The sequence below is a fragment of the Schistocerca gregaria genome, unplaced genomic scaffold (genome assembly GCF_023897955.1).
Source record: "Schistocerca gregaria isolate iqSchGreg1 unplaced genomic scaffold, iqSchGreg1.2 ptg000077l, whole genome shotgun sequence".
Taxonomy (NCBI): Eukaryota; Metazoa; Arthropoda; class Insecta; order Orthoptera; family Acrididae; genus Schistocerca; species Schistocerca gregaria.
Window position 1 is genome coordinate 3,232,637 of NW_026061710.1, and position 26,654 is coordinate 3,259,290.

Here is a 26,654-nt window from a genome sequence, read left to right on the forward strand (position 1 = left end):
ACTGTTAATGACATTACTCCCATGGAGGAAAGTGCGCATGGTGACTGTTGTATTCAATCCCGATGCAATATCTGTGTTTCATCGACACTCTGATAGTCCACAGATTACAGAAAGCATCCAGATGTGCATCTGTAACTACTACTGGTCTTCCAGGGAACGATCAAAGCGTAGGCTGTTAGAGTCATTACTCCCATGGTGTGGAAGTGCGTATGGTGACTGTTGTATTCAATCCCGATGCAATATCTGTGTTCCATCAACACTCTGATAGTCTACAGATTACAAAATGCCACCAGATGTGCATCGGAAACTACTACTGGTCTTCCAGGAACGATCAAAGCGGAGACTGTTTGAGAATTATTCCCATGGAGGAAAGTGCGCATGGTGACTGTTGTATTCAATCCCGATTCAATATCTGTGTTTCATCAACACTCTGATAGTCCACAGATTACTGAATGCCTCCAGATGTGCATCGGAAACTACTACTGGTCTTCCAGGGTACGATCAAACGTAGACTGTTTGAGAATTACTCCCATGGAGGAAAGTGCGCATGGTGACTGTTGTATTCAATCCCGATGCAATATCTGTGTTTCATCAACAATCTGATAGGCCACAGATTACAGAAAGCATCCATATGTGCATCGGAAACTACTACTGGTCTTCCAGCGAACGATCAAAGCGTAGACTCTTAGAGACATTTCTCGCATAGAGGAAAGTGCTCATGGTGACTGTTGTATTCAATCCCGATGCAATTTCTGTGTTTCATCAGTACTCTGACAGTCTACAGATTACAGAATGCCACCAGATGTGCATCGGAAACTACTACTGGTCTTTCAGGGAACGATCAAAGCGTAGACTGTTTGAGACATTACTCCCGCGGATGAAAGTGCGCATGGTGACTGTTGTATTCAATCCCGATGCAATTTCTGTGCTTCATCAACACTCTGATAGTCCACAGTTTACGGAAAGTCTCCAGATGTGCATCGGAAAGTACTGCTGGTCCTACAGGGAACGATCAAAGCGTAGACTGTTTGAGACATTACTCCCGTGGAGGAAAGTGCGCATGGTGACTGTTGTATTCAATCCCGATGCAATTTCTGTGTTTCATCAACACTCTGACAGTCTACAGATTACAGAATGCCACCAGATGTGCATCGGAAACTACTACTGGTCTTTCAGGGAACGATCAAAGCGTAGACTGTTTGAGACATTACTCCCGTGGAGGAAAGTGCGCATGGTGACTGTTGTATTCAATCCCGATGCAATTTCTGTGTTTCACAACACTCTGATAGTCCACAGATTACAGAATGCCTCCAGATGTTCATCGGAAACTACTACTGGTCTCCCAGGGAACGATCAAAGCATAGACTGTTAGAGACATTACTGCCGTGGAGGAAAGTTCGCATGGTGACTATTGTATTCTATCCCGATGCAATTTCTGTGTTTCATCAACACTCTGATAGTCCACAAATTACGGAAAGCCTCCAGATGAGCATCGGAAAGTACTACTGGTCTTCCAGGGAACGATCTAAGCGTAGACTGTTAATGACATTACTCCCATGGAGGAAAGTGCGCATGGTGACTGTTGTATTCAATCCCGATGCAATATCTGTGTTTCATCAACACTCTGATAGTCCACAGATTACAGAAAGCATCCAGATGTGCATCTGTAACTACTACTGGTCTTCCAGGGAACGATCAAAGCGTAGGCTGTTAGAGTCATTACTCCCATGGTGGGAAGTGCGTATGGTGACTGTTGTATTCAATCCCGATGCAATATCTGTGTTCCATCAACACTCTGATAGTCTACAGATTACAAAATGCCACCAGATGTGCATCGGAAACTACTACTGGTCTTCCAGGAACGATCAAAGCGGAGACTGTTTGAGAATTACTCCCATGGAGGAAAGTGCGCATGGTGACTGTTGTATTCAATCCCGATTCAATATCTGTGTTTCATCAACACTCTGATAGTCCACAGATTACTGAATGCCTCCAGATGTGCATCGGAAACTACTACTGGTCTTCCAGGGTACGATCAAACGTAGACTGTTTGAGACATTACTCCCATGGAGGAAAGTGCGCATGGTGACCGTTGTATTCAATCCCGATGCAATTTCTGTGCTTCATCAACACTCTGATAGTCCACAGTTTACGGAAAGTCTCCAGATGTGCATCGGAAAGTACTGCTGGTCCTACAGGGAACGATCAAAGCGTAGACTGTTTGAGACATTACTCCCGTGGAGGAAAGTGCGCATGGTGACTGTTGTATTCAATCCCGATGCAATTTCTGTGTTTCATCAACACTCTGACAGTCTACAGATTACAGAATGCCACCAGATGTGCATCGGAAACTACTACTGGTCTTTCAGGGAACGATCAAAGCGTAGACTGTTTGAGATATTACTCCCGTGGAGGAAAGTGCGCATGGTGACTGTTGTATTCAATCCCGATGCAATTTCTGTGTTTCACAACACTCTGATAGTCCACAGATTACAGAAAGCATCCAGATGTGCATCTGTAATTACTACTGGTCTTCCAGGGAACGATCAAAGCGTAGGCTGTTAGAGTCATTACTCCCATGGTGGGAAGTGCGTATGGTGACTGTTGTATTCAATTCCGATGCAATATCTGTGTTCCATCAACACTCTGATAGTCTACAGATTACAAAATGCCACCAGATGTGCATCGGAAACTACTACTGGTCTTCCAGGAACGATCAAAGCGGAGACTGTTTGAGAATTACTCCCATGGAGGAAAGTGCGCATGGTGACTGTTGTATTCAATCCCGATGCAATATCTGTGTTTCATCAACAATCTGATAGTCCACAGATTACAGAAAGCATCCATATGTGCATCGGAAACTACTACTGGTCTTCCAGCGAACGATCAAAGCGTAGACTCTTAGAGACATTTCTCGCATGGAGGAAAGTGCTCATGGTGACTGTTGTATTCAATCCCGATGCAATTTCTGTGTTTCATCAACACTCTGACAGTCTACAGATTACAGAATGCCACCAGATGTGCATCGGAAACTACTACTGGTCTTTCAGGGAACTATCAAAGCGTAGACTGTTCGAGACATTACTCCCGTGGATGAAAGTGCGCATGGTGACTGTTGTATTCAATCCCGATGCAATATCTGTGTTTCATCAACTCTCTGATAGTCTACAGATTACAGAATGCCACCAGATGTGCATCGGAAACTACTACTGGTCTTCCAGGGAACGATCAAAGCGTAGACTGTTTGAGACATTACTCCAATGGAGGTAGTTGCGCATGGTGACTGTTGTATTCAATCCCTATGCAATTTCTGTGTTTCATCAACACTCTGATAGTCCACAGATTACAGAATGCCTCCAGATGTGCATCGGAAATACTACTGGGCTTCCAGGGAACGATGAAAGTGTAGAGTGTTTGAGACATTACTTCCATGAAGGAAAGTGAGCATGGTGACTGTTGTATTCAATCCCGATGCAATTTCTGTGTTTCATCAACAGTCTGATAGTCCACAGTTACAGAATGCCTCCAGATGTGCATCGGAAACTACTACTGGTCTTCCAGGGAACTATCGAAGCGTAGACTGTTAGAGACATTACTCCCGTGGGGGTAGTTGCGCATGGTGACTGTTGTATTCAATCCCTATGCAATTTCTGTGTTTCATCAACACTCTGATAGTCCACAGATTTCAGAATGCCACCAGATGTGCATCGGAAACTACTACTGGTCTTCCAGGGAACGATCAAAGCGGAGACTGTTTGAGAATTACTCCCATGGAGGAAAGTTCGCATGGTGACTGTTGTAATCAATCCAGATGCAATTTCTGTGTTTCATCAACACTCTGATACTCCTTAGATTACAGAATGCCTCCAGATGTGCATCGGAAACTACTACTGGTCTTCCAGGGAACGATCAAATCGTAGACTGTTTGAGACATTACTCCCATGGAAGAAAGTTCGCATGGTGACTGTTGTATTCAATCCCGATGCAATTTCTGTGTTTCATCAACACTCGGATAGTCCACAGATTACAGAATGACTCCAGATGTACATCGGAAACTACTACTGGTCTTCCAGGGAATGATCAAAGCGTAGACTGTTTGAGACATTACTCCCTTGGAGGAAAGTGCGCATGGTGACTGTTGTATTCAATCCCGATGCAATTTCTGTGTTTCACAACACTCTGATAGTCCACAGATTACAGAATGCCTCCAGATGTTCATCGGAAACTACTACTGGTCTCCCAGGGAACGATCAAAGCGTAGACTGTCTGTGACATTACTGCCGTGGAGGAAAGTTCACATGGTGACTGTTGTATTCTATCCCGATGCAATTTCTGTGTTTCATCAACACTCTCATAGTCCACAAATTACGGAAAGCCTCCAGATGAGCATCGGAAACTACTACTGGTCTTCCAGGGAACGATCGAAGCGTAGACTGTTAGAGACATTACTCCCATGGAGGAAAGTGCGCATGGTGACTGTTGTATACAATCCCGATGCAATTTCTGTGTTTCATCAAGACTCTGATAGTCCACAGATTACAGAATGCCTCCAGATGTGCATCGGAAACTACTACTGGTCTTCCAGGGAACGATCAAATCGTAGACTGTTTCAGACATTACTCCCGTGGAGGAAAGTTCGCATGGTGACTGTTGTATTCAATCCCGATGCTATTTCTGTGCTTCATCAACACTCTGACAATCTACAGATTACAGAATGCCACCAGATGTGCATCGGAAACTACTACTGGACTTTCAGGGAACGATAAAAGCGTAGACTGTTTGAGACATTACTCCCGTGGAGGAAAGTGCGCATGGTGACTGTTGTATTCAATCCCGATGCAATTTCTGTGTTTCACAACACTCTGATAGTCCACAGATTACAGAATGCCTCCAGATGTTCATCGGAAACTACTACTGGTCTCCCAGGGATCGATCAAAGCGTAGACTGTCTGTGACATTACTGCCGTGGAGGAAAGTTCGCATGGTGACTGTTGTATTCTATCCCGATGCAATTTCTGTGTTTCATCAACACTCTGATAGTCCACAAATTACGGAAAGCCTCCAGATGAGCATCGGAAACTACTACTGGTCTTCCAGGGAACGATCAAAGCGTAGAGTGTTTAAGACATTACTCCCATGAAGGAAAGTGAGCATGGTGAATGTTGTATTCAAACCCGATGCAATTTCTGTGTTTCACAACACTCTGATAGTCCACAGATTACAGAATGCCTCCAGATGTTCTTCGGAAACTACTACTGGTCTCCCAGGGAACGATCAAAGCGTAGACTGCTTGAGACATTACTGCCGTGGAGGAAAGTTCGCATGGTGACTGTTGTATTCTATCCCGATGAAATTTCTGTGTTTCATCAACACTCTGATACTCCTTAGATTACAGAATGCCTCCAGATGTGCATCGGAAACTACTACTGGTCTTCCAGGGAACGATCAAATCGTAGACTCTTTGAGACATTACTCCCGTGGAGGAAAGTGCGCATGGTGACTGTTGTATTCAATCCCGATGCTATTTCTGTGCTTCATCAACACTCTGATTGTCTACAGATTACAGAATGCCACCAGATGTGCATCGGAAACTACTACTGGTCTTTCAGGGAACGATCAAAGCGTAGACTGTTTGAGACATTACTCCCGTGGAGGAAAGTGCGCATGGTGACTGTTGTATTCAATCCCGATGTAATTTCTGTGTTTCACAACACTCTGATAGTCCACAGATTACAGAATGCCTCCAGATGTTCATCGGAAACTACTACTGGTCTCCCAGGGAACGATCAAAGCGTAGATTATCTGTGACATTACTGCCGTGGAGGAAAGTTCGCATGGTGACTGTTGTATTCTATCCCGATGCAATTTCTGTGTTTCATCAACACTCTGATAGTCCACAAATTACGGAAAGCCTCCAGATGAGCATCGGAGACTACTACTGGTCTTCCAGGGAACGATCGAAGCGTAGACTGTTAGAGACATTACTCCCATGGAGGAAAGTGCGCATGGTGACTGTTGTATACAATCCCGATGCAATTTCTGTGTTTCATCAAGACTCTGATAGTCCACAGATTACAGAATGCCTCCAGATGTGCATCGGCAACTACTACTGGGCTTCCAGGGAACGATGAAAGCGCAGAGTGTTTGAGACATTACTTCCATGAAGGAAAGTGAGCATGGTGAGTGTTGTATTCAATCCCGATGCAATTTCTGTGTTTCATCAACACTCTGATAGTCCAGAGATTACAGAATGCCTCCAGATGTGCATCGGAAACTACTACTGGTCTTCCAGGGTACGATCAAACGTAGACTGTTTGAGACATTACTCCCATAGAGGAAAGTGCGCATGGTGACTGTTGTATTCAATCCCGATGCAATTTCTGTGCTTCATCAACACTCTGATAGTCCACAGTTTACGGAAAGTCTCCAGATGTGCATCGGAAAGTACTGCTGGTCCTACAGGGAACGATCAAAGCGTAGACTGTTTGAGACATTACTCCCGTGGAGGAAAGTGCGCATGGTGACTGTTGTATTCAATCCCGATGCAATTTCTGTGTTTCATCAACACTCTGACAGTCTACAGATTACAGAATGCCACCAGATGTGCATCGGAAACTACTACTGGTCTTGCAGGGAACGATCAAAGCGTAGACTGTTTGAGACATTACTCCCGTGGAGGAAAGTGCGCATGGTGAATGTTGTATTCAATCCCGATGCAATTTCTGTGTTTCACAACACTCTGATAGTCCACAGATTACAGAATGCCTCCAGATGTTCATCGGAAACTACTACTGGTCTCCCAGGGAACGATCAAAGCGTAGACTGTTTGAGACATTACTGCGGTGGAGGAAAGTTCGCATGATGACTATTGTATTCTATCCCGATGCAATTTCTGTCTTTCATCAACACTCTGATAGTCCACAAAATACGGAAAGCCTCCAGATGAGCATCGGAAAGTACTACTGGTCTTCCAGGGAACGATCGAAGCGTAGACTGTTAACGACATTACTCCCATGGAGGAAAGTGCGCATGGTGACTGATATATTCAATCCCGATGCAATTTCTGTGTTTCATCAACACTCTGATAGTCCACAGATTACAGAATGCCACCAGATGTGCATCGGAGACTACTACTGGTCTTCCAGGGAACGATCAAAGCGGAGACTGTTTGAGAATTACTCCCACGGAGGAAAGTTCGCATGGTGACTGTTGCATTCAATCCCGATGCAATATCTGTGTTTCATCAACACTCTGATAGTCCACAGATTACAGAATGCATCCAGATGTGCATCTGTAACTACTACTGGTCTTCCAGGGAACGATCAAAGCGTAGGCTGTTAGAGTCATTACTCCCATGGTGGGAAGTGCGCATGGTGACTGTTGTATTCAATCTCGATGCAATATCTGTGTTCCATCAACACTCTGATAGTCTACAGATTACAGAATGCCACCAAATGTGCATCGGAAACTACTACTGGTCTTCCAGGGAACGATCAAAGCGGAGACTGTTTGAGAATTACTCCCATGGAGGAAAGTGCGCATGGTGACTGTTGTATTCAATCCCGATGCAATATCTGTGTTTCATCAACAATCTGATAGTCCACAGATTACAGAAAGCATCCATATGTGCATCGGAAACTACTACTGGTCTTCCAGCGAACGATCAAAGCGCAGACTCTTAGAGACATTTCTCGCATGGAGGAAAGTGCTCATGGTGACTGTTGTATTCAATCCCGATGCAATTTCTGTGTTTCATCAACACTCTGACAGTCTACACATTACAGAATGCCACCAGATGTGCATCGGAAACTACTACTGGTCTTTCAGGGAACGATCAAAGCGTAGACTGTTTGAGACATTACTCCCGTGGATGAAAGTGGGCATGGTGACTGTTGTATTCAATCCCGATGCAATATCTGTGTTTCATCAACACTCTGATAGTCTACAGATTACAGAATGCCACCAGATGTGCATCGGAAACTACTACTGGTCTTCCAGGGAACGATCAAAGCGTAGACTGTTTGAGATATTACTCCCGTGGAGGTAGTTGAACATGGTGACTGTTGTAGTCAATCCCTATGCAATTTCTGTGTTTCATCAACACTCTGATAGTCCACAGATTACAGAATGCCACCAGATGTGCATCGGAAACTACTACTGGTCTTCCAGGGATCGATCAAATCGTAGACTGTTTGAGACATTACTCCCATGGAAGAAAGTTCGCATGGTGACTGTTGTATTCAATCCCGATGCAATTTCTGTGCTTCATCAACACTCTGATAGTCCACAGTTTACGGAAAGTCTCCAGATGTGCATCGGAAAGTACTACTGGTCTTCCAGGGAACGATCAAAGCGTAGACTGTTTGAGACATTACTCCCGTGGAGGTAGTTGCGCATGTTGACTGTTGTATTCAATCCCTATGCAATTTCTGTGTTTCATCAACACTCTGATAGTCCACAGATTACAGAATGCCTCCAGATGTGCATCGGAAATACTACTGGGCTTCCAGGGAACGATGAAAGTGTAGAGTGTTTGTGACATTACTTCCATGAAGGAAAGTGAGCATGGTGACTGTTGTATTCAATCCCGATGCAATTTCTGTGTTTCATCAACACTCTGATAGTCCACAGTTACAGAATGCCTCCAGATGTGCATCGGAAACTACTACTGGGCTTCCAGGGAACTATCAAAGCGTAGACTGTTAGAGACATTACTCCCGTGGAGGTAGTTGCGCATGGTGACTGTTGTATTCAATCCCTATGCAATTTCTGTGTTTCATCAACACTCTGATAGTCCACAGATTTCCGAATGCCACCAGATGTGCATCGGAAACTACTACTGGTCTTCCAGGGAACGATCAAAGCGGAGACTGTTTGAGAATTACTCCCATGGAGGAAAGTTCGCATGGTGACTGTTGTAATCAATCCAGATGCAATTTCTGTGTTTCATCAACACTCTGATACTCCTTAGATTACAGAATGCCTCCAGATGTGCATCGGAAACTACTACTGGTCTTCCAGGGAACGATGAAATCGTAGACTGTTTGAGACATTACTCCCATGGAAGAAAGTTCGCATGGTGACTGTTGTATTCAATCCCGATGCAATTTCTGTGTTTCATCAACACTCGGATAGTCCACAGATTACAGAATGACTCCAGATGTGCATCGGAAACTACTACTTTTCTTCCAGGGAACGATCAAAGCGTAGACTGTTTGAGACATTACTCCCTTGGAGGAAAGTGCGCATGGTGACTGTTGTATTCAATCCCGATGCAATTTCTGTGTTTCACAACACTCTGATAGTCCACAGATTACAGAATGCCTCCAGATGTTCATCGGAAACTACTACTGGTCTCCCAGGGAACGATCAAAGCGTAGACTGTCTGTGACATTACTGCCGTGGAGGAAAGTTCACATGGTGACTGTTGTATTCTATCCCGATGCAATTTCTGTGTTTCATCAACACTCTCATAGTCCACAAATTACGGAAAGCCTCCAGATGAGCATCGGAAACTACTACTGGTCTTCCAGGGAACGATCGAAGCGTAGACTGTTAGAGACATTACTCCCATGGAGGAAAGTGCGCATGGTGACTGTTGTATACAATCCCGATGCAATTTCTGTGTTTCATCAAGACTCTGATAGTCCACAGATTACAGAATGCCTCCAGATGTGCATCGGAAACTACTACTGGTCTTCCAGGGAACGATCAAATCGTAGACTGTTTGAGACATTACTCCCGTGGAGGAAAGTTCGCATGGTGACTGTTGTATTCAATCCCGATGCTATTTCTGTGCTTCATCAACACTCTGACAGTCTACAGATTACAGAATGCCACCAGATGTGCATCGGAAACTACTACTGGTCTTTCAGGGAACGATCAAAGCGTATGCTTTTTGAGACATTTCTCCCGTGGAGGAAAGTGCGCATGGTGACTGTTGTATTCAATCCCGATGCAATTTCTGTGTTTCACAACACTCTGATAGTCCACAGATTACAGAATGCCTCCAGATGTTCATCGGAAACTACTACTGGTCTCCCAGGGAACGATCAAAGCGTAGACTGTCTGTGACATTACTGCCGTGGAGGAAAGTTCGCATGGTGACTGTTGTATTCTATCCCGATGCAATTTCTGTATTTCATCAACACTCTGATAGTCCACAGATTACAGAATGCCTCCAGATGTTCTTCGGAAACTACTACTGGTCTCCCAGGGAACGATCAAAGCGTAGACTGTTTGAGACATTACTGCCGTGGAGGAAAGTTCGCATGGTGACAGTTGTATTCTATCCCGATGAAATTTCTGTGTTTCATCAACACTCTGATACTCCTTAGATTACAGAATGCCTCCAGATATTGCATCGGAAATTACTACCGGTCTTCCAGGGAACGATCAAATCGTAGACTGTTTGAGACATTACTCCCATGGAGGAATGTGCGCATGGTGACTGTTGTATTCAATCCCGATGCTATTTCTGTGCTTCATCAACACTCTGACAGTCTACAGATTACAGAATGCCACCAGATGTGCATCGGAAACTACTACTGGTCTTTCAGGGAACGATCAAAGCGTATGCTTTTTGAGACATTACTCCCGTGGAGGAAAGTGCGCATGGTGACTGTTGTATTCAATCCCTATGCAATTTCTGTGTTTCATCAACACTCTGATAGTCCACAGATTTCCGAATGCCACCAGATGTGCATCGGAAACTACTACTGGTCTTCCAGGGAACGGTCAAAGCGGAGACTGTTTGAGAATTACTCCCATGGAGGAAAGTTCGCATGGTGACTGTTGTAATCAATCCAGATGCAATTTCTGTGTTTCATCAACACTCTGATACTCCTTAGATTACAGAATGCCTCCAGATGTGCATCGGAAACTACTACTGGTCTTCCAGGGAACGATGAAATCGTAGACTGTTTGAGACATTACTCCCATGGAAGAAAGTTCGCATGGTGACTGTTGTATTCAATCCCGATGCAATTTCTGTGTTTCATCAACACTCGGATAGTCCACAGATTACAGAATGACTAAAGATGTGCATCGGAAACTACTACTTTTCTTCCAGGGAACGATCAAAGCGTAGACTGTTTGAGACATTACTCCCATGGAGGAAAGTGCGCATGGTGACTGTTGTATACAATCCCGATGCAATTTCTGTGTTTCATCAAGACTCTGATAGTCCACAGATTACAGAATGCCTCCAGATGTTCATCGGAAACTACTACTGGTCTCCCAGGGAACGATCAAAGCGTAGACTGTCTGTGACATTACTGCCGTGGAGGAAAGTTCGCATGGTGACTGTTGTATTCTATCCCAATGCAATTTCTGTATTTCATCAACACTCTGATAGTCCACAGATTACAGAATGCCTCCAGATGTTCTTCGGAAACTACTACTGGTCTCCCAGGGAACGATCAAAGCGTAGACTGTTTGAGACATTACTGCCGTGGAGGAAAGTTCGCATGGTGACTGTTGTATTCTATCCCGATGAAATTTCTGTGTTTCATCAACACTCTGATACTCCTTAGATTACAGAATGCCTCCAGATGTGCATCGGAAATTACTACTGGTCTTCCAGGGAACGATCAAATCGTAGACTGTTTGAGACATTACTCCCGTGGAGGAAAGTGCGCATGGTGACTGTTGTATTCAATCCCGATGCTATTTCTGTGCTTCATCAACACTCTGACAGTCTACAGATTACAGAATGCCACCAGATGTGCATCGGAAACTACTACTGGTCTTTCAGGGAACGATCAAAGCGTATGCTTTTTGAGACATTACTCCCGTGGAGGAAAGTGCGCATGGTGACTGTTGTATTCAATCCCGATGTAATTTCTGTGTTTCACAACACTCTGATAGTCCACAGATTACAGAATGCCTCCAGATGTTCATCGGAAACTACTACTGGTCTCCCAGGGAACGATCAAAGCGTAGAATGTCTGTGACATTACTGCCGTGGAGGAAAGTTCGCATGGTGACTGTTGTAATCTATCCCGATGCAATCTCTGTGTTTCATCAACACTCTGATAGTCCACAAATTACGGAAAGCCTCCAGATGAGCATCGGAGACTACTACTGGTCTTCCACGGAACGATCGAAGCGTAGACTGTTAGAGACATTACTCCCATGGAGGAAAGTGCGCATGGTGACTGTTGTATACAATCCCGATGCAATTTCTGTGTTTCATCAAGACTCTGATAGTCCACAGATTACAGAATGCCTCCAGATGTGCATCGGAAACTACTACTGGGCTTCCAGGGAACGATGAAGGCGTAGAGTGTTTGAGACATTACTTCCATGAAGGAAAGTGAGCATGGTGAGTGTTGTATTCAATCCCGATGCAATTTCTGTGTTTCATCAACACTCTGATAGTCCGCAGATTACTGAATGCCTCCAGATGTGCATTGGAAACTACTACTGGTCTTCCAGGGTACGATCAAACGTAGACTGTTTGAGACATTACTCTCATGGAGGAAAGTGCGCATGGTGACTGTTGTATTCAATCCCGATGCAATTTCTGTGCTTCATCAACACTCTGATAGTCCACAGTTTACGGAAAGTCTCCAGATGTGCATCGGAATGTACTGCTGGTCCTACAGGGAACGATCAAAGCGTAGACTGTTTGAGACATTACTCCCGTGGAGGAAAGTGCGCATGGTGACTGTTGTATTCAATCCCGATGCAATTTCTGTGTTTCACAACACTCTGATAGTCCACAGATTACAGAATGCCTCCAGATGTTCATCGGAAAGTACTACTGGTCTCCCAGGGAACGATCAAAGCGTAGACTGTTAGAGACATTACTGCCGTGGAGGAAAGTTCGCATGGTGAGTATTGTATTCTATCCCGATGCAATTTCTGTGTTTCATCAACACTCTGATAGTCCACAAATTACGGAAAGCCTCCAGATGAGCATCGGAAAGTACTACTGGTCTTCCAGGGAACGATCAAAGCGTAGACTGTTTGAGACATTACTCCCGTGGAGGTAGTTGCGCATGGTGACTGTTGTATTCAATCCCTATGCAATTTCTGTGTTTCATCAACACTCTGATAGTCCACAGATTACAGAATGCCTCCAGATGTGCATCGGAAATACTACTGGGCTTCCAGGGAACGATGAAAGTGTAGAGTGTTTGTGACATTACTTCCATGAAGGAAAGTGAGCATGGTGACTGTTGTATTCAATCCCGATGCAATTTCTGTGTTTCATCAACACTCTGATAGTCCACAGTTACAGAATGCCTCCAGATGTGCATCGGAAACTACTACTGGGCTTCCAGGGAACTATCAAAGCGTAGACTGTTAGAGACATTACTCCCGTGGAGGTAGTTGCGCATGGTGACTGTTGTATTCAATCCCTATGCAATTTCTGTGTATCATCAACACTCTGATAGTCCACAGATTTCTGAATGCCACCAGATGTGCATCGGAAACTACTACAGGTCTTCCAGGGAACGATCAAAGCGGAGACTGTTTGAGAGTTACTCCAATGGAGGAAAGTTCGCATGGTGACTGTTGTAATCAATCCAGATGCAATTTCTGTGTTTCATCAACACTCTGATACTCCTTAGATTACAGAATGCCTCCAGATGTGCATCGGAAACTACTACTGGTCTTCCAGGGAACGATGAAATCGTAGACTGTTTGAGACATTACTCCCATGGAAGAAAGTTCGCATGGTGACTGTTGTATTCAATCCCGATGCAATTTCTGTGTTTCATCAACACTCGGATAGTCCACAGATTACAGAATGACTAAAGATGTGCATCGGAAACTACTACTTTTCTTCCAGGGAACGATCAAAGCGTAGACTGTTTGAGACATTACTCCCATGGAGGAAAGTGCGCATGGTGACTGTTGTATACAATCCCGATGCAATTTCTGTGTTTCATCAAGACTCTGATAGTCCACAGATTACAGAATGCCTCCAGATGTTCATCGGAAACTACTACTGGTCTCCCAGGGAACGATCAAAGCGTAGACTGTCTGTGACATTACTGCCGTGGAGGAAAGTTCGCATGGTGACTGTTGTATTCTATCCCGATGCAATTTCTGTATTTCATCAACACTCTGATAGTCCACAGATTACAGAATGCCTCCAGATGTTCTTCGGAAACTACTACTGGTCTCCCAGGGAACGATCAAAGCGTAGACTGTTTGAGACATTACTGCCGTGGAGGAAAGTTCGCATGGTGACTGTTGTATTCTATCCCGATGAAATTTCTGTGTTTCATCAACACTCTGATACTCCTTAGATTACAGAATGCCTCCAGATGTGCATCGGAAATTACTACTGGTCTTCCAGGGAACGATCAAATCGTAGACTGTTTGAGACATTACTCCCGTGGAGGAAAGTGCGCATGGTGACTGTTGTATTCAATCCCGATGCTATTTCTGTGCTTCATCAACACTCTGACAGTCTACAGATTACAGAATGCCACCAGATGTGCATCGGAAACTACTACTGGTCTTTCAGGGAACGATCAAAGCGTATGCTTTTTGAGACATTACTCCCGTGGAGGAAAGTGCGCATGGTGACTGTTGTATTCAATCCCGATGTAATTTCTGTGTTTCACAACACTCTGATAGTCCACAGATTACAGAATGCCTCCAGATGTTCATCGGAAACTACTACTGGTCTCCCAGGGAACGATCAAAGCGTAGAATGTCTGTGACATTACTGCCGTGGAGGAAAGTTCGCATGGTGACTGTTGTAATCTATCCCGATGCAATTTCTGTGTTTCATCAACACTCTGATAGTCCACAAATTACGGAAAGCCCCAGATGAGCATCGGAGACTACTACTGGTCTTCCACGGAACGATCGAAGCGTAGACTGTTAGAGACATTACTCCCATGGAGGAAAGTGCGCATGGTGACTGTTGTATACAATCCCGATGCAATTTCTGTGTTTCATCAAGACTCTGATAGTCCACAGATTACAGAATGCCTCCAGATGTGCATCGGAAACTACTACTGGGCTTCCAGGGAACGATGAAGGCGTAGAGTGTTTGAGACATTACTTCCATGAAGGAAAGTGAGCATGGTGAGTGTTGTATTCAATCCCGATGCAATTTCTGTGTTTCATCAACACTCTGATAGTCCGCAGATTACTGAATGCCTCCAGATGTGCATCGGAAACTACTACTGGTCTTCCAGGGTACGATCAAACGTAGACTGTTTGAGACATTACTCTCATGGAGGAAAGTGCGCATGGTGACTGTTGTATTCAATCCCGATGCAATTTCTGTGCTTCATCAACACTCTGATAGTCCACAGTTTACGGAAAGTCTCCAGATGTGCATCGGAATGTACTGCTGGTCCTACAGGGAACGATCAAAGCGTAGACTGTTTGAGACATTACTCCCGTGGAGGAAAGTGCGCATGGTGACTGTTGTATTCAATCCCGATGCAATTTCTGTGTTTCACAACACTCTGATAGTCCACAGATTACAGAATGCCTCCAGATGTTCATCGGAAAGTACTACTGGTCTCCCAGGGAACGATCAAAGCGTAGACTGTTAGAGACATTACTGCCGTGGAGGAAAGTTCGCATGGTGAGTATTGTATTCTATCCCGATGCAATTTCTGTGTTTCATCAACACTCTGATAGTCCACAAATTACGGAAAGCCTCCAGATGAGCATCGGAAAGTACTACTGGTCTTCCAGGGAACGATCAAAGCGTAGACTGTTTGAGACATTACTCCCGTGGAGGTAGTTGCGCATGGTGACTGTTGTATTCAATCCCTATGCAATTTCTGTGTTTCATCAACACTCTGATAGTCCACAGATTACAGAATGCCTCCAGATGTGCATCGGAAATACTACTGGGCTTCCAGGGAACGATGAAAGTGTAGAGTGTTTGTGACATTACTTCCATGAAGGAAAGTGAGCATGGTGACTGTTGTATTCAATCCCGATGCAATTTCTGTGTTTCATCAACACTCTGATAGTCCACAGTTACAGAATGCCTCCAGATGTGCATCGGAAACTACTACTGGGCTTCCAGGGAAATATCAAAGCGTAGACTGTTAGAGACATTACTCCCGTGGAGGTAGTTGCGCATGGTGACTGTTGTATTCAATCCCTATGCAATTTCTGTGTATCATCAACACTCTGATAGTCCACAGATTTCCGAATGCCACCAGATGTGCATCGGAAACTACTACAGGTCTTCCAGGGAACGATCAAAGCGGAGACTGTTTGAGAGTTACTCCAATGGAGGAAAGTTCGCATGGTGACTGTTGTAATCAATCCAGATGCAATTTCTGTGTTTCATCAACACTCTGATACTCCTTAGATTACAGAATGCCTCCAGATGTGCATCGGAAACTACTACTGGTCTTCCAGGGAACGATGAAATCGTAGACTGTTTGAGACATTACTCCCATGGAAGAAAGTTCGCATGGTGACTGTTGTATTCAATCCCGATGCAATTTCTGTGTTTCATCAACACTCGGATAGTCCACAGATTACAGAATGACTAAAGATGTGCATCGGAAACTACTACTTTTCTTCCAGGGAACGATCAAAGCGTAGACTGTTTGAGACATTACTCCCTTGAGGAAAGTGCGCATGGTGACTGTTGTATTCAATCCCGATGCAATTTCTGTGTTTCACAACACTCTGATAGTCCACAGATTACAGAATGCCTCCAGATGTTCATCGGAAACTACTACTGGTCTCCCAGGGAACGATCAAAGCGTAGACTGTCTGTGACATTACTGCCGTGGAGGAAAGTTCACATGGTGACTGTTGTATTCTATCCCGATGCAATTTCTGTGTTTCATCAACACTCTCATAGTCCACAAATTACGGAAAGCCTCCAGATGAGCATCGGAAACTACTACTGGTCTTCCAGGGAACAATCGAAGCGTAGACTGTTAGAGACATTACTCCCATGGAGGAAAGTGCGCATGGTGACTGTTGTATACAATCCCGATGCAATTTCTGTGTTTCATCAAGACTCTGATAGTCCACAGATTACAGAATGCCTCCAGATGTGCATCGGAAACTACTACTGGTCTTCCAGGGAACGATCAAATCGTAGACTGTTTGAGACATTACTCCCGTGGAGGAAAGTTCGCATGGTGACTGTTGTATTCAATCCCGATGCTATTTCTGTGCTTCATCAACACTCTGACAATCTACAGATTACAGAATGCCACCAGATGTGCATCAGAAACTACTACTGGACTTTCAGGGAACGATCAAAGCGTAGACTGTTTGAGACATTACTCCCGTGGAGGAAAGTGCGCATGGTGACTGTTGTATTCAATCCCGATGCAATTTCTGTGTTTCACAACACTCTGATAGTCCACAGATTACAGAATGCCTCCAGATGTTCATCGGAAACTACTACTGGTCTCCCAGGGAACGATCAAAGCGTAGACTGTCTGTGACATTACTGCCGTGGAGGAAAGTTCGCATGGTGACTGTTGTATTCTATCCCGATGCAATTTCTGTATTTCATCAACACTCTGATAGTCCACAGTTTACAGAATGCCTCCAGATGTTCTTCGGAAACTACTACTGGTCTCCCAGGGAACGATCAAAGCGTAGACTGTTTGAGACATTACTGCCGTGGAGGAAAGTTCGCATGGTGACTGTTGTATTCTATCCCGATGAAATTTCTGTGTTTCATCAACACTCTGATACTCCTTAGATTACAGAATGCCTCCAGATGTGCATCGGAAACTACTACTGGTCTTCCAGGGAACGATCAAATCGTAGACTGTTTGAGACATTACTCCCGTGGAGGAAAGTGCGCATGGTGACTGTTGTATTCAATCCCGATGCTATTTCTGTGCTTCATCAACACTCTGACAGTCTAAAGATTACAGAATGCCACCAGATGTGTATCGGAAACTACTACTGGTCTTTCAGGGTACGATCAAACGTAGACTGTTTGAGACATTACTCTCATGGAGGAAAGTGCGCATGGTGACTGTTGTATTCAATCCCGATGCAATTTCTGTGCTTCATCAACACTCTGATAGTCCACAGTTTACGGAAAGTCTCCAGATGTGCATCGGAAAGTACTGCTGGTCCTACAGGGAACGATCAAAGCGTAGACTGTTTGAGACATTACTCCCGTGGAGGAAAGTGCGCATGGTGACTGTTGTATTCAATCCCGATGCAATTTCTGTGTTTCACAACACTCTGATAGTCCACAGATTACAGAATGCCTCCAGATGTTCATCGGAAACTACTACTGGTCTCCCAGGGAACGATCAAAGCGTAGACTGTTAGAGACATTACTGCCGTGGAGGAAAGTTCGCATGGTGACTATTGTATTCTATCCCGATGCAATTTCTGTGTTTCATCAACACTCTGATAGTCCACAAATTACGGAAAGCCTCCAGATGAACATCGGAAAGTACTACTGGTCTTCCAGGGAACGATCAAAGCGTAGACTGTTTGAGACATTACTCCTGTGGAGGTAGTTGCGCATGGTTACTGTTGTATTCAATCCCTATGCAATTTCTGTGTTTCATCAACACTCTGATAGTCCACAGATTACAGAATGCCTCCAGATGTGCATCGGAAATACTACTGGGCTTCCAGGGAACGATGAAAGTGTAGAGTGTTTGTGACATTACTTCCATGAAGGAAAGTGAGCATGGTGACTGTTGTATTCAATCCCGATGCAATTTCTGTGTTTCATCAACACTCTGATAGTCCACAGTTACAGAATGCCTCCAGATGTGCATCGGAAACTACTACTGGGCTTCCAGGGAACTATCAAAGCGTAGACTGTTAGAGACATTACTCCCGTGGAGGTAGTTGCGCATGGTGACTGTTGTATTCAATCCCTATGCAATTTCTGTGTTTCATCAACACTCTGATAGTCCACAGATTTCCGAATGCCACCAGATGTGCATCGGAAACTACTACTGGTCTTCCAGGGAACGATCAAAGCGGAGACTGTTTGAGAATTACTCCCATGGAGGAAAGTTCGCATGGTGACTGTTGTAATCAATCCAGATGCAATTTCTGTGTTTCATCAACACTCTGATACTCCTTAGATTACAGAATGCCTCCAGATGTGCATCGGAAACTACTACTGGTCTTCCAGGGAACGATCAAATCGTAGACTGTTTGAGACATTACTCCCGTGGAGGAAAGTGCGCATGGTGACTGTTGTATTCAATCCCGATGCTATTTCTGTGCTTCATCAACACTCTGACAGTCTACAGATTACAGAATGCCACCAGATGTGTATCGGAAACTACTACTGGTCTTTCAGGGTACGATCAAACGTAGACTGTTTGAGACATTACTCTCATGGAGGAAAGTGCGCATGGTGACTGTTGTATTCAATCCCGATGCAATTTCTGTGCTTCATCAACACTCTGATAGTCCACAGTTTACGGAAAGTCTCCAGATGTGCATCGGAAAGTACTGCTGGTCCTACAGGGAACGATCAAAGCGTAGACTGTTTGAGACATTACTCCCGTGGAGGAAAGTGCGCATGGTGACTGTTGTATTGAATCCCGATGCAATTTCTGTGTTTCACAACACTCTGATAGTCCACAGATTACAGAATGCCTCCAGATGTTCATCGGAAACTACTACTGGTCTCCCAGGGAACGATCAAAGCGTAGACTGTTAGAGACATTACTGCCGTGGAGGAAAGTTCGCATGGTGACTATTGTATTCTATCCCGATGCAATTTCTGTGTTTCATCAACACTCTGATATTCCACAAATTACGGAAAGCCTCCAGATGAACATCGGAAAGTACTACTGGTCTTCCAGGGAACGATCAAAGCGTAGACTGTTTGAGACATTACTCCCGTGGAGGTAGTTGCGCATGGTGACTGTTGTATTCAATCCCTATGCAATTTCTGTGTTTCATCAACACTCTGACGGTCCACAGATTACAGAATGCCTCCAGATGTGCATCGGAAATACTACTGGGCTTCCAGGGAACGATGAAAGTGTAGATTGTTTGTGAGATTACTTACATGAAGGAAAGTGAGCATGGTGACTGTTGTATTCAATCCCGATGCAATTTCTGTGTTTCATCAACACTCTGATAGTCCACAGTTACAGAATGCCTCCAGATGTGCATCGGAAACTACTACTGGGCTTCCAGGGAACTATCAAAGCGTAGACTGTTAGAGACATTACTCCCGTGGAGGTAGTTGCGCATGGTGACTGTTGTATTCAATCCCTATGCAATTTCTGTGTTTCATCAACACTCTGATAGTCCACAGATTTCCGAATGCCACCAGATGTGCATCGGAAACTACTACTGGTCTTCCAGGGAACGATCAAAGCGGAGACTGTTTGAGAATTACTCCCATGGAGGAAAGTTCGCATGGTGACTGTTGTAATCAATCCAGATGCAATTTCTGTGTTTCATCAACACTCTGATACTCCTTAGATTACAGAATGCCTCCAGATGTGCATCGGAAGCTACTACTGGTCTTCCAGGGAACGATGAAATCGTAGACTGTTTGAGACATTACTCCCATGGAAGAAAGTTCGCATGGTGACTGTTGTATTCAATCCCGATGCAATTTCTGTGTTTCATCATCACTCGGATAGTCCACAGATTACAGAATGACTCCAGATGTGCATCGGAAACTACTACTTTTCTTCCAGGGAACGATCAAAGCGTAGACTGTTTGAGACATTACTCCCTTGGAGGAAAGTGCGCATGGTGACTGTTGTATTCAATCCCGATTGCAATTTCTGTGTTTCACAACACTCTGATAGTCCACAGATTACAGAATGCCTCCAGATGTTCATCGGAAACTACTACTGGTCTCCCAGGGAACGATCAAAGCGTAGACTGTCTGTGACATTACTGCCGTGGAGGAAAGTTCACATGGTGACTGTTGTATTCTATCCCGATGCAATTTCTGTGTTTCATCAACACTCTCATAGTCCACAAATTGCGGAAAGCCTCCAGATGAGCATCGGAAACTACTACTGGTCTTCCAGGGAACGATCGAAGCGTAGACTGTTAGAGACATTACTCCCATGGAGGATAGTGCGCATGGTGACTGTTGTATACAATCCCGATGCAATTTCTGTGTTTCATCAAGACTCTGATAGTCCACAGATTACAGAATGCCTCCAGATGTGCATCGGAAACTACTACTGGTCTTCCAGGGAACGATCAAATCGTAGACTGTTTGAGACATTACTCCCGTGGAGGAAAGTTCGCATGGTGACTGTTGTATTCAATCCCGATGCTATTTCTGTGCTTCATCAACACTCTGACAATCTACAGATTACAGAATGCCACCAGATGTGCATCGGAAACTACTACTGGACTTTCAGGGAACGTTCAAAGCGTAAACTGTTTGAGACATTACTCCCGTGGAGGAAAGTGCGCATGGTGACTGTTGTATTCAATCCCGATGCAATTTCTGTGTTTCACAACACTCTGATAGTCCACAGATTACAGAATGCCTCCAGATGTTCATCGGAAACTACTACTGGTCTCCCAGGGAACGATCAAAGCGTAGACTGTCTGTGACATTACTGCCGTGGAGGAAAGTTCGCATGGTGACTGTTGTATTCTATCCCGATGCAATTTCTGTATTTCATCAACACTCTGATAGTCCACAGATTACAGAATGCCTCCAGATGTTCTTCGGAAACTACTACTGGTCTCCCAGGGAACGATCAAAGCGTAGACTGTTTGAGACATTACTGCCGTGGAGGAAAGTTCGCATGGTGACTGTTGTATTCTATCCCGATGAAATTTCTGTGTTTCATCAACACTCTGATACTCCATAGATTACAGAATGCCTCCAGATGTGCATCGGAAATTACTACTGGTCTTCCAGGGAACGATCAAATCGTAGACTGTTTGAGACATTACTCCCGTGGAGGAAAGTGCGCATGGTGACTGTTGTATTCAATCCCGATGCTATTTCTGTGCTTCATCAACACTCTGACAGTCTACAGATTACAGAATGCCACCAGATGTGCATCGGAAACTACTACTGGTCTTTCAGGGAACGATCAAAGCGTATGCTTTTTGAGACATTACTCCCGTGGAGGAAAGTGCGCATGGTGACTGTTGTATTCAATCCCGATGTAATTTCTGTGTTTCACAACACTCTGATAGTCCACAGATTACAGAATGCCTCCAGATGTTCATCGGAAACTACTACTGGTCTCCCAGGGAACGATCAAAGCGTAGAATGTCTGTGACATTACTGCCGTGGAGGAAAGTTCGCATGGTGACTGTTGTAATTTATCCCGATGCAATTTCTGTGTTTCATCAACACTCTGATAGTCCACAAATTACGGAAAGCCTCCAGATGAGCATCGGAGACTACTACTAATCTTCCACGGAACGATCGAAGCGTAGACTGTTAGAGACATTACTCCCATGGAGGAAAGTGCGCATGGTGACTGTTGTATACAATCCCGATGCAATTTCTGTGTTTCATCAAGACTCTGATAGTCCACAGATTACAGAATGCCTCCAGATGTGCATCGGAAACTACTACTGGGCTTCCAGGGATCGATGAAAGCGTAGAGTGTTTGAGACATTACTTCCATGAAGGAAAGTGAGCATGGTGAGTGTTGTATTCAATCCCGATGCAATTTCTGTGTTTCATCAACACTCTGATAGTCCACAGATTACTGAATGCCTCCAGATGTGCATCGGAAACTACTACTGGTCTTCCAGGGTACGATCAAACGTAGACTGTTTGAGACATTACTCTCATGGAGGAAAGTGCGCATGGTGACTGTTGTATTCAATCCCGATGCAACTTCTGTGCTTCATCAACACTCTGATAGTCCACAGTTTACGGAAAGTCTCCAGATGTGCATCGGAAAGTACTGCTGGTCCTACAGGGAACGATCAAAGCGTAGACTGTTTGAGACATTACTCCCGTGGAGGAAAGTGCGCATGGTGACTGTTGTATTCAATCCCGATGCAATTTCTGTGTTTCACAACACTCTGATAGTCCACAGATTACAGAATGCCTCCAGATGTTCATCGGAAACTACTACTGGTCTCCCAGGGAACGATCAAAGCGTAGACTGTTAGAGACATTACTGCCGTGGAGGAAAGTTCGCATGGTGACTATTGTATTCTATCCCGATGCAATTTCTGTGTTTCATCAACACTCTGATAGTCCACAAATTACGGAAAGCCTCCAGATGAGCATCGGAAAGTACTACTGGTCTTCCAGGGAACGATCAAAGCGTAGACTGTTTGAGACATTACTCCCGTGGAGGTAGTTGCGCATGGTGACTGTTGTATTCAATCCCTATGCAATTTCTGTGTTTCATCAACACTCTGATAGTCCATAGATTACAGAATGCCTCCAGATGTGCATCGGAAATACTACTGGGCTTCCAGGGAACGATGAAAGTGTAGAGTGTTTGTGACATTACTTCCATGAAGGAAAGTGAGCATGGTGACTGTTGTATTCAATCCCGATGCAATTTCTGTGTTTCATCAACACTCTGATAGTCCACAGTTACAGAATGCCTCCAGATGTGCATCGGAAACTACTACTGGGCTTCCAGGGAACTATCAAAGCGTAGACTGTTAGAGACATTACTCCCGTGGAGGTAGTTGCGCATGGTGACTGTTGTATTCAATCCCTATGCAATTTCTGTGTATCATCAACACTCTGATAGTCCACAGATTTCCGAATGCCACCAGATGTGCATCGGAAACTACTACAGGTCTTCCAGGGCACGATCAAAGCGGAGACTGTTTGAGAGTTACTCCAATGGAGGAAAGTTCGCATGGTGACTGTTGTAATCAATCCAGATGCAATATCTGTGTTTCATCAACACTCTGATACTCCTTAGATTACAGAATGCCTCCAGATGTGCATCGGAAACTACTACTGGTCTTCCAGGGAACGATGAAATCGTAGACTGTTTGAGACATTACTCCCATGGAAGAAAGTTCGCATGGTGACTGTTGTATTCAATCCCGATGCAATTTCTGTGTTTCATCAACACTCGGATAGTCCACAGATTACAGAATGACTAAAGATGTGCATCGGAAACTACTACTTTTCTTCCAGGGAACGATCAAAGCGTAGACTGTTTGAGACATTACTCCCTTGGAGGAAAGTGCGCATGGTGACTGTTGTATTCAATCCCGATGCAATTTCTGTGTTTCACAACACTCTGATAGTCCGCAGATTACAGAATGCCTCCAGATGTTCATCGGAAACTACTACTGGTCTCCCAGGGAACGATCAAAGCGTAGACTGTCTGTGACATTACTGCCGTGGAGGAAAGTTCGCATGGTGACTGTTGTATTCTATCCCGATGCAATTTCTGTATTTCATCAACACTCTGATAGTCCACAGATTACTGAATGCCTCCAGATGTTCTTCGGAAACTACTACTGGTCTCCCAGGGAACGATCAAAGCGTAGACTGTTTGAGACATTACTGCCGTGGAGGAAAGTTCGCATGGTGACTGTTGTATTCTATCCCGATGAAATTTCTGTGTTTCATCAACACTCTGATACTCCTTAGATTACAGAATGCCTCCAGATGTGCATCGGAAATTACTACTGGTCTTCCAGGGAACGATCAAATCGTAGACTGTTTGAGACATTACTCCCGTGGAGGAAAGTGCGCATGGTGACTGTTGTATTCAATCCCGATGCTATTTCTGTGCTTCATCAACACTCTGACAGTCTACAGATTACAGAATGCCACCAGATGTGCATCGGAAACTACTACTGGTCTTTCAGGGAACGATCAAAGCGTATGCTTTTTGAGACATTACTCCCGTGGAGGAAAGTGCGCATGGTGACTGTTGTATTCAATCCCGATGTAATTTCTGTGTTTCACAACACTCTGATAGTCCACAGATTACAGAATGCCTCCAGATGTTCATCGGAAACTACTACTGGTCTCCCAGGGAACGATCAAAGCGTAGAATGTCTGTGACATTACTGCCGTGGAGGAAAGTTCGCATGGTGACTGTTGTAATCTATCCCGATGCAATTTCTGTGTTTCATCAACACTCTGATAGTCCACAAATTACGGAAAGCCTCCAGATGAGCATCGGAGACTACTACTAATCTTCCACGGAACGATCGAAGCGTAGACTGTTAGAGACATTACTCCCATGGAGGAAAGTGCGCATGGTGACTGTTGTATACAATCCCGATGCAATTTCTGTGTTTCATCAAGACTCTGATAGTCCACAGATTACAGAATGCCTCCAGATGTGCATCGGAAACTACTACTGGGCTTCCAGGGATCGATGAAAGCGTAGAGTGTTTGAGACAATACTTCCATGAAGGAAAGTGAGCATGGTGAGTGTTGTATTCAATCCCGATGCAATTTCTGTGTTTCATCAACACTCTGATAGTCCACAGATTACTGAATGCCTCCAGATGTGCATCGGAAACTACTACTGGTCTTCCAGGGTACGATCAAACGTAGACTGTTTGAGACATTACTCTCATGGAGGAAAGTGCGCATGGTGACTGTTGTATTCAATCCCGATGCAACTTCTGTGCTTCATCAACACTCTGATAGTCCACAGTTTACGGAAAGTCTCCAGATGTGCATCGGAAAGTACTGCTGGTCCTACAGGGAACGATCAAAGCGTAGACTGTTTGAGACATTACTCCCGTGGAGGAAAGTGCGCATGGTGACTGTTGTATTCAATCCCGATGCAATTTCTGTGTTTCACAACACTCTGATAGTCCACAGATTACAGAATGCCTCCAGATGTTCATCGGAAACTACTACTGGTCTCCCAGGGAACGATCAAAGCGTAGACTGTTAGAGACATTACTGCCGTGGAGGAAAGTTCGCATGGTGACTATTGTATTCTATCCCGATGCAATTTCTGTGTTTCATCAACACTCTGATAGTCCACAAATTACGGAAAGCCTCCAGATGAGCATCGGAAAGTACTACTGGTCTTCCAGGGAACGATCAAAGCGTAGACTGTTTGAGACATTACTCCCGTGGAGGTAGTTGCGCATGGTGACTGTTGTATTCAATCCCTATGCAATTTCTGTGTTTCATCAACACTCTGATAGTCCACAGATTACAGAATGCCTCCAGATGTGCATCGGAAATACTACTGGGCTTCCAGGGAACGATGAAAGTGTAGAGTGTTTGTGACATTACTTCCATGAAGGAAAGTGAGCATGGTGACTGTTGTATTCAATCCCGATGCAATTTCTGTGTTTCATCAACACTCTGATAGTCCACAGTTACAGAATGCCTCCAGATGTGCATCGGAAACTACTACTGGGCTTCCAGGGAACTATCAAAGCGTAGACTGTTAGAGACATTACTCCCGTGGAGGTAGTTGCGCATGGTGACTGTTGTATTCAATCCCTATGCAATTTCTGTGTATCATCAACACTCTGATAGTCCACAGATTTCCGAATGCCACCAGATGTGCATCGGAAACTACTACAGGTCTTCCAGGGCACGATCAAAGCGGAGACTGTTTGAGAGTTACTCCAATGGAGGAAAGTTCGCATGGTGACTGTTGTAATCAATCCAGATGCAATTTCTGTGTTTCATCAACACTCTGATACTCCTTAGATTACAGAATGCCTCCAGATGTGCATCGGAAACAACTACTGGTCTTCCAGGGAACGATGAAATCGTAGACTGTTTGAGACATTACTCCCATGGAAGAAAGTTCGCATGGTGA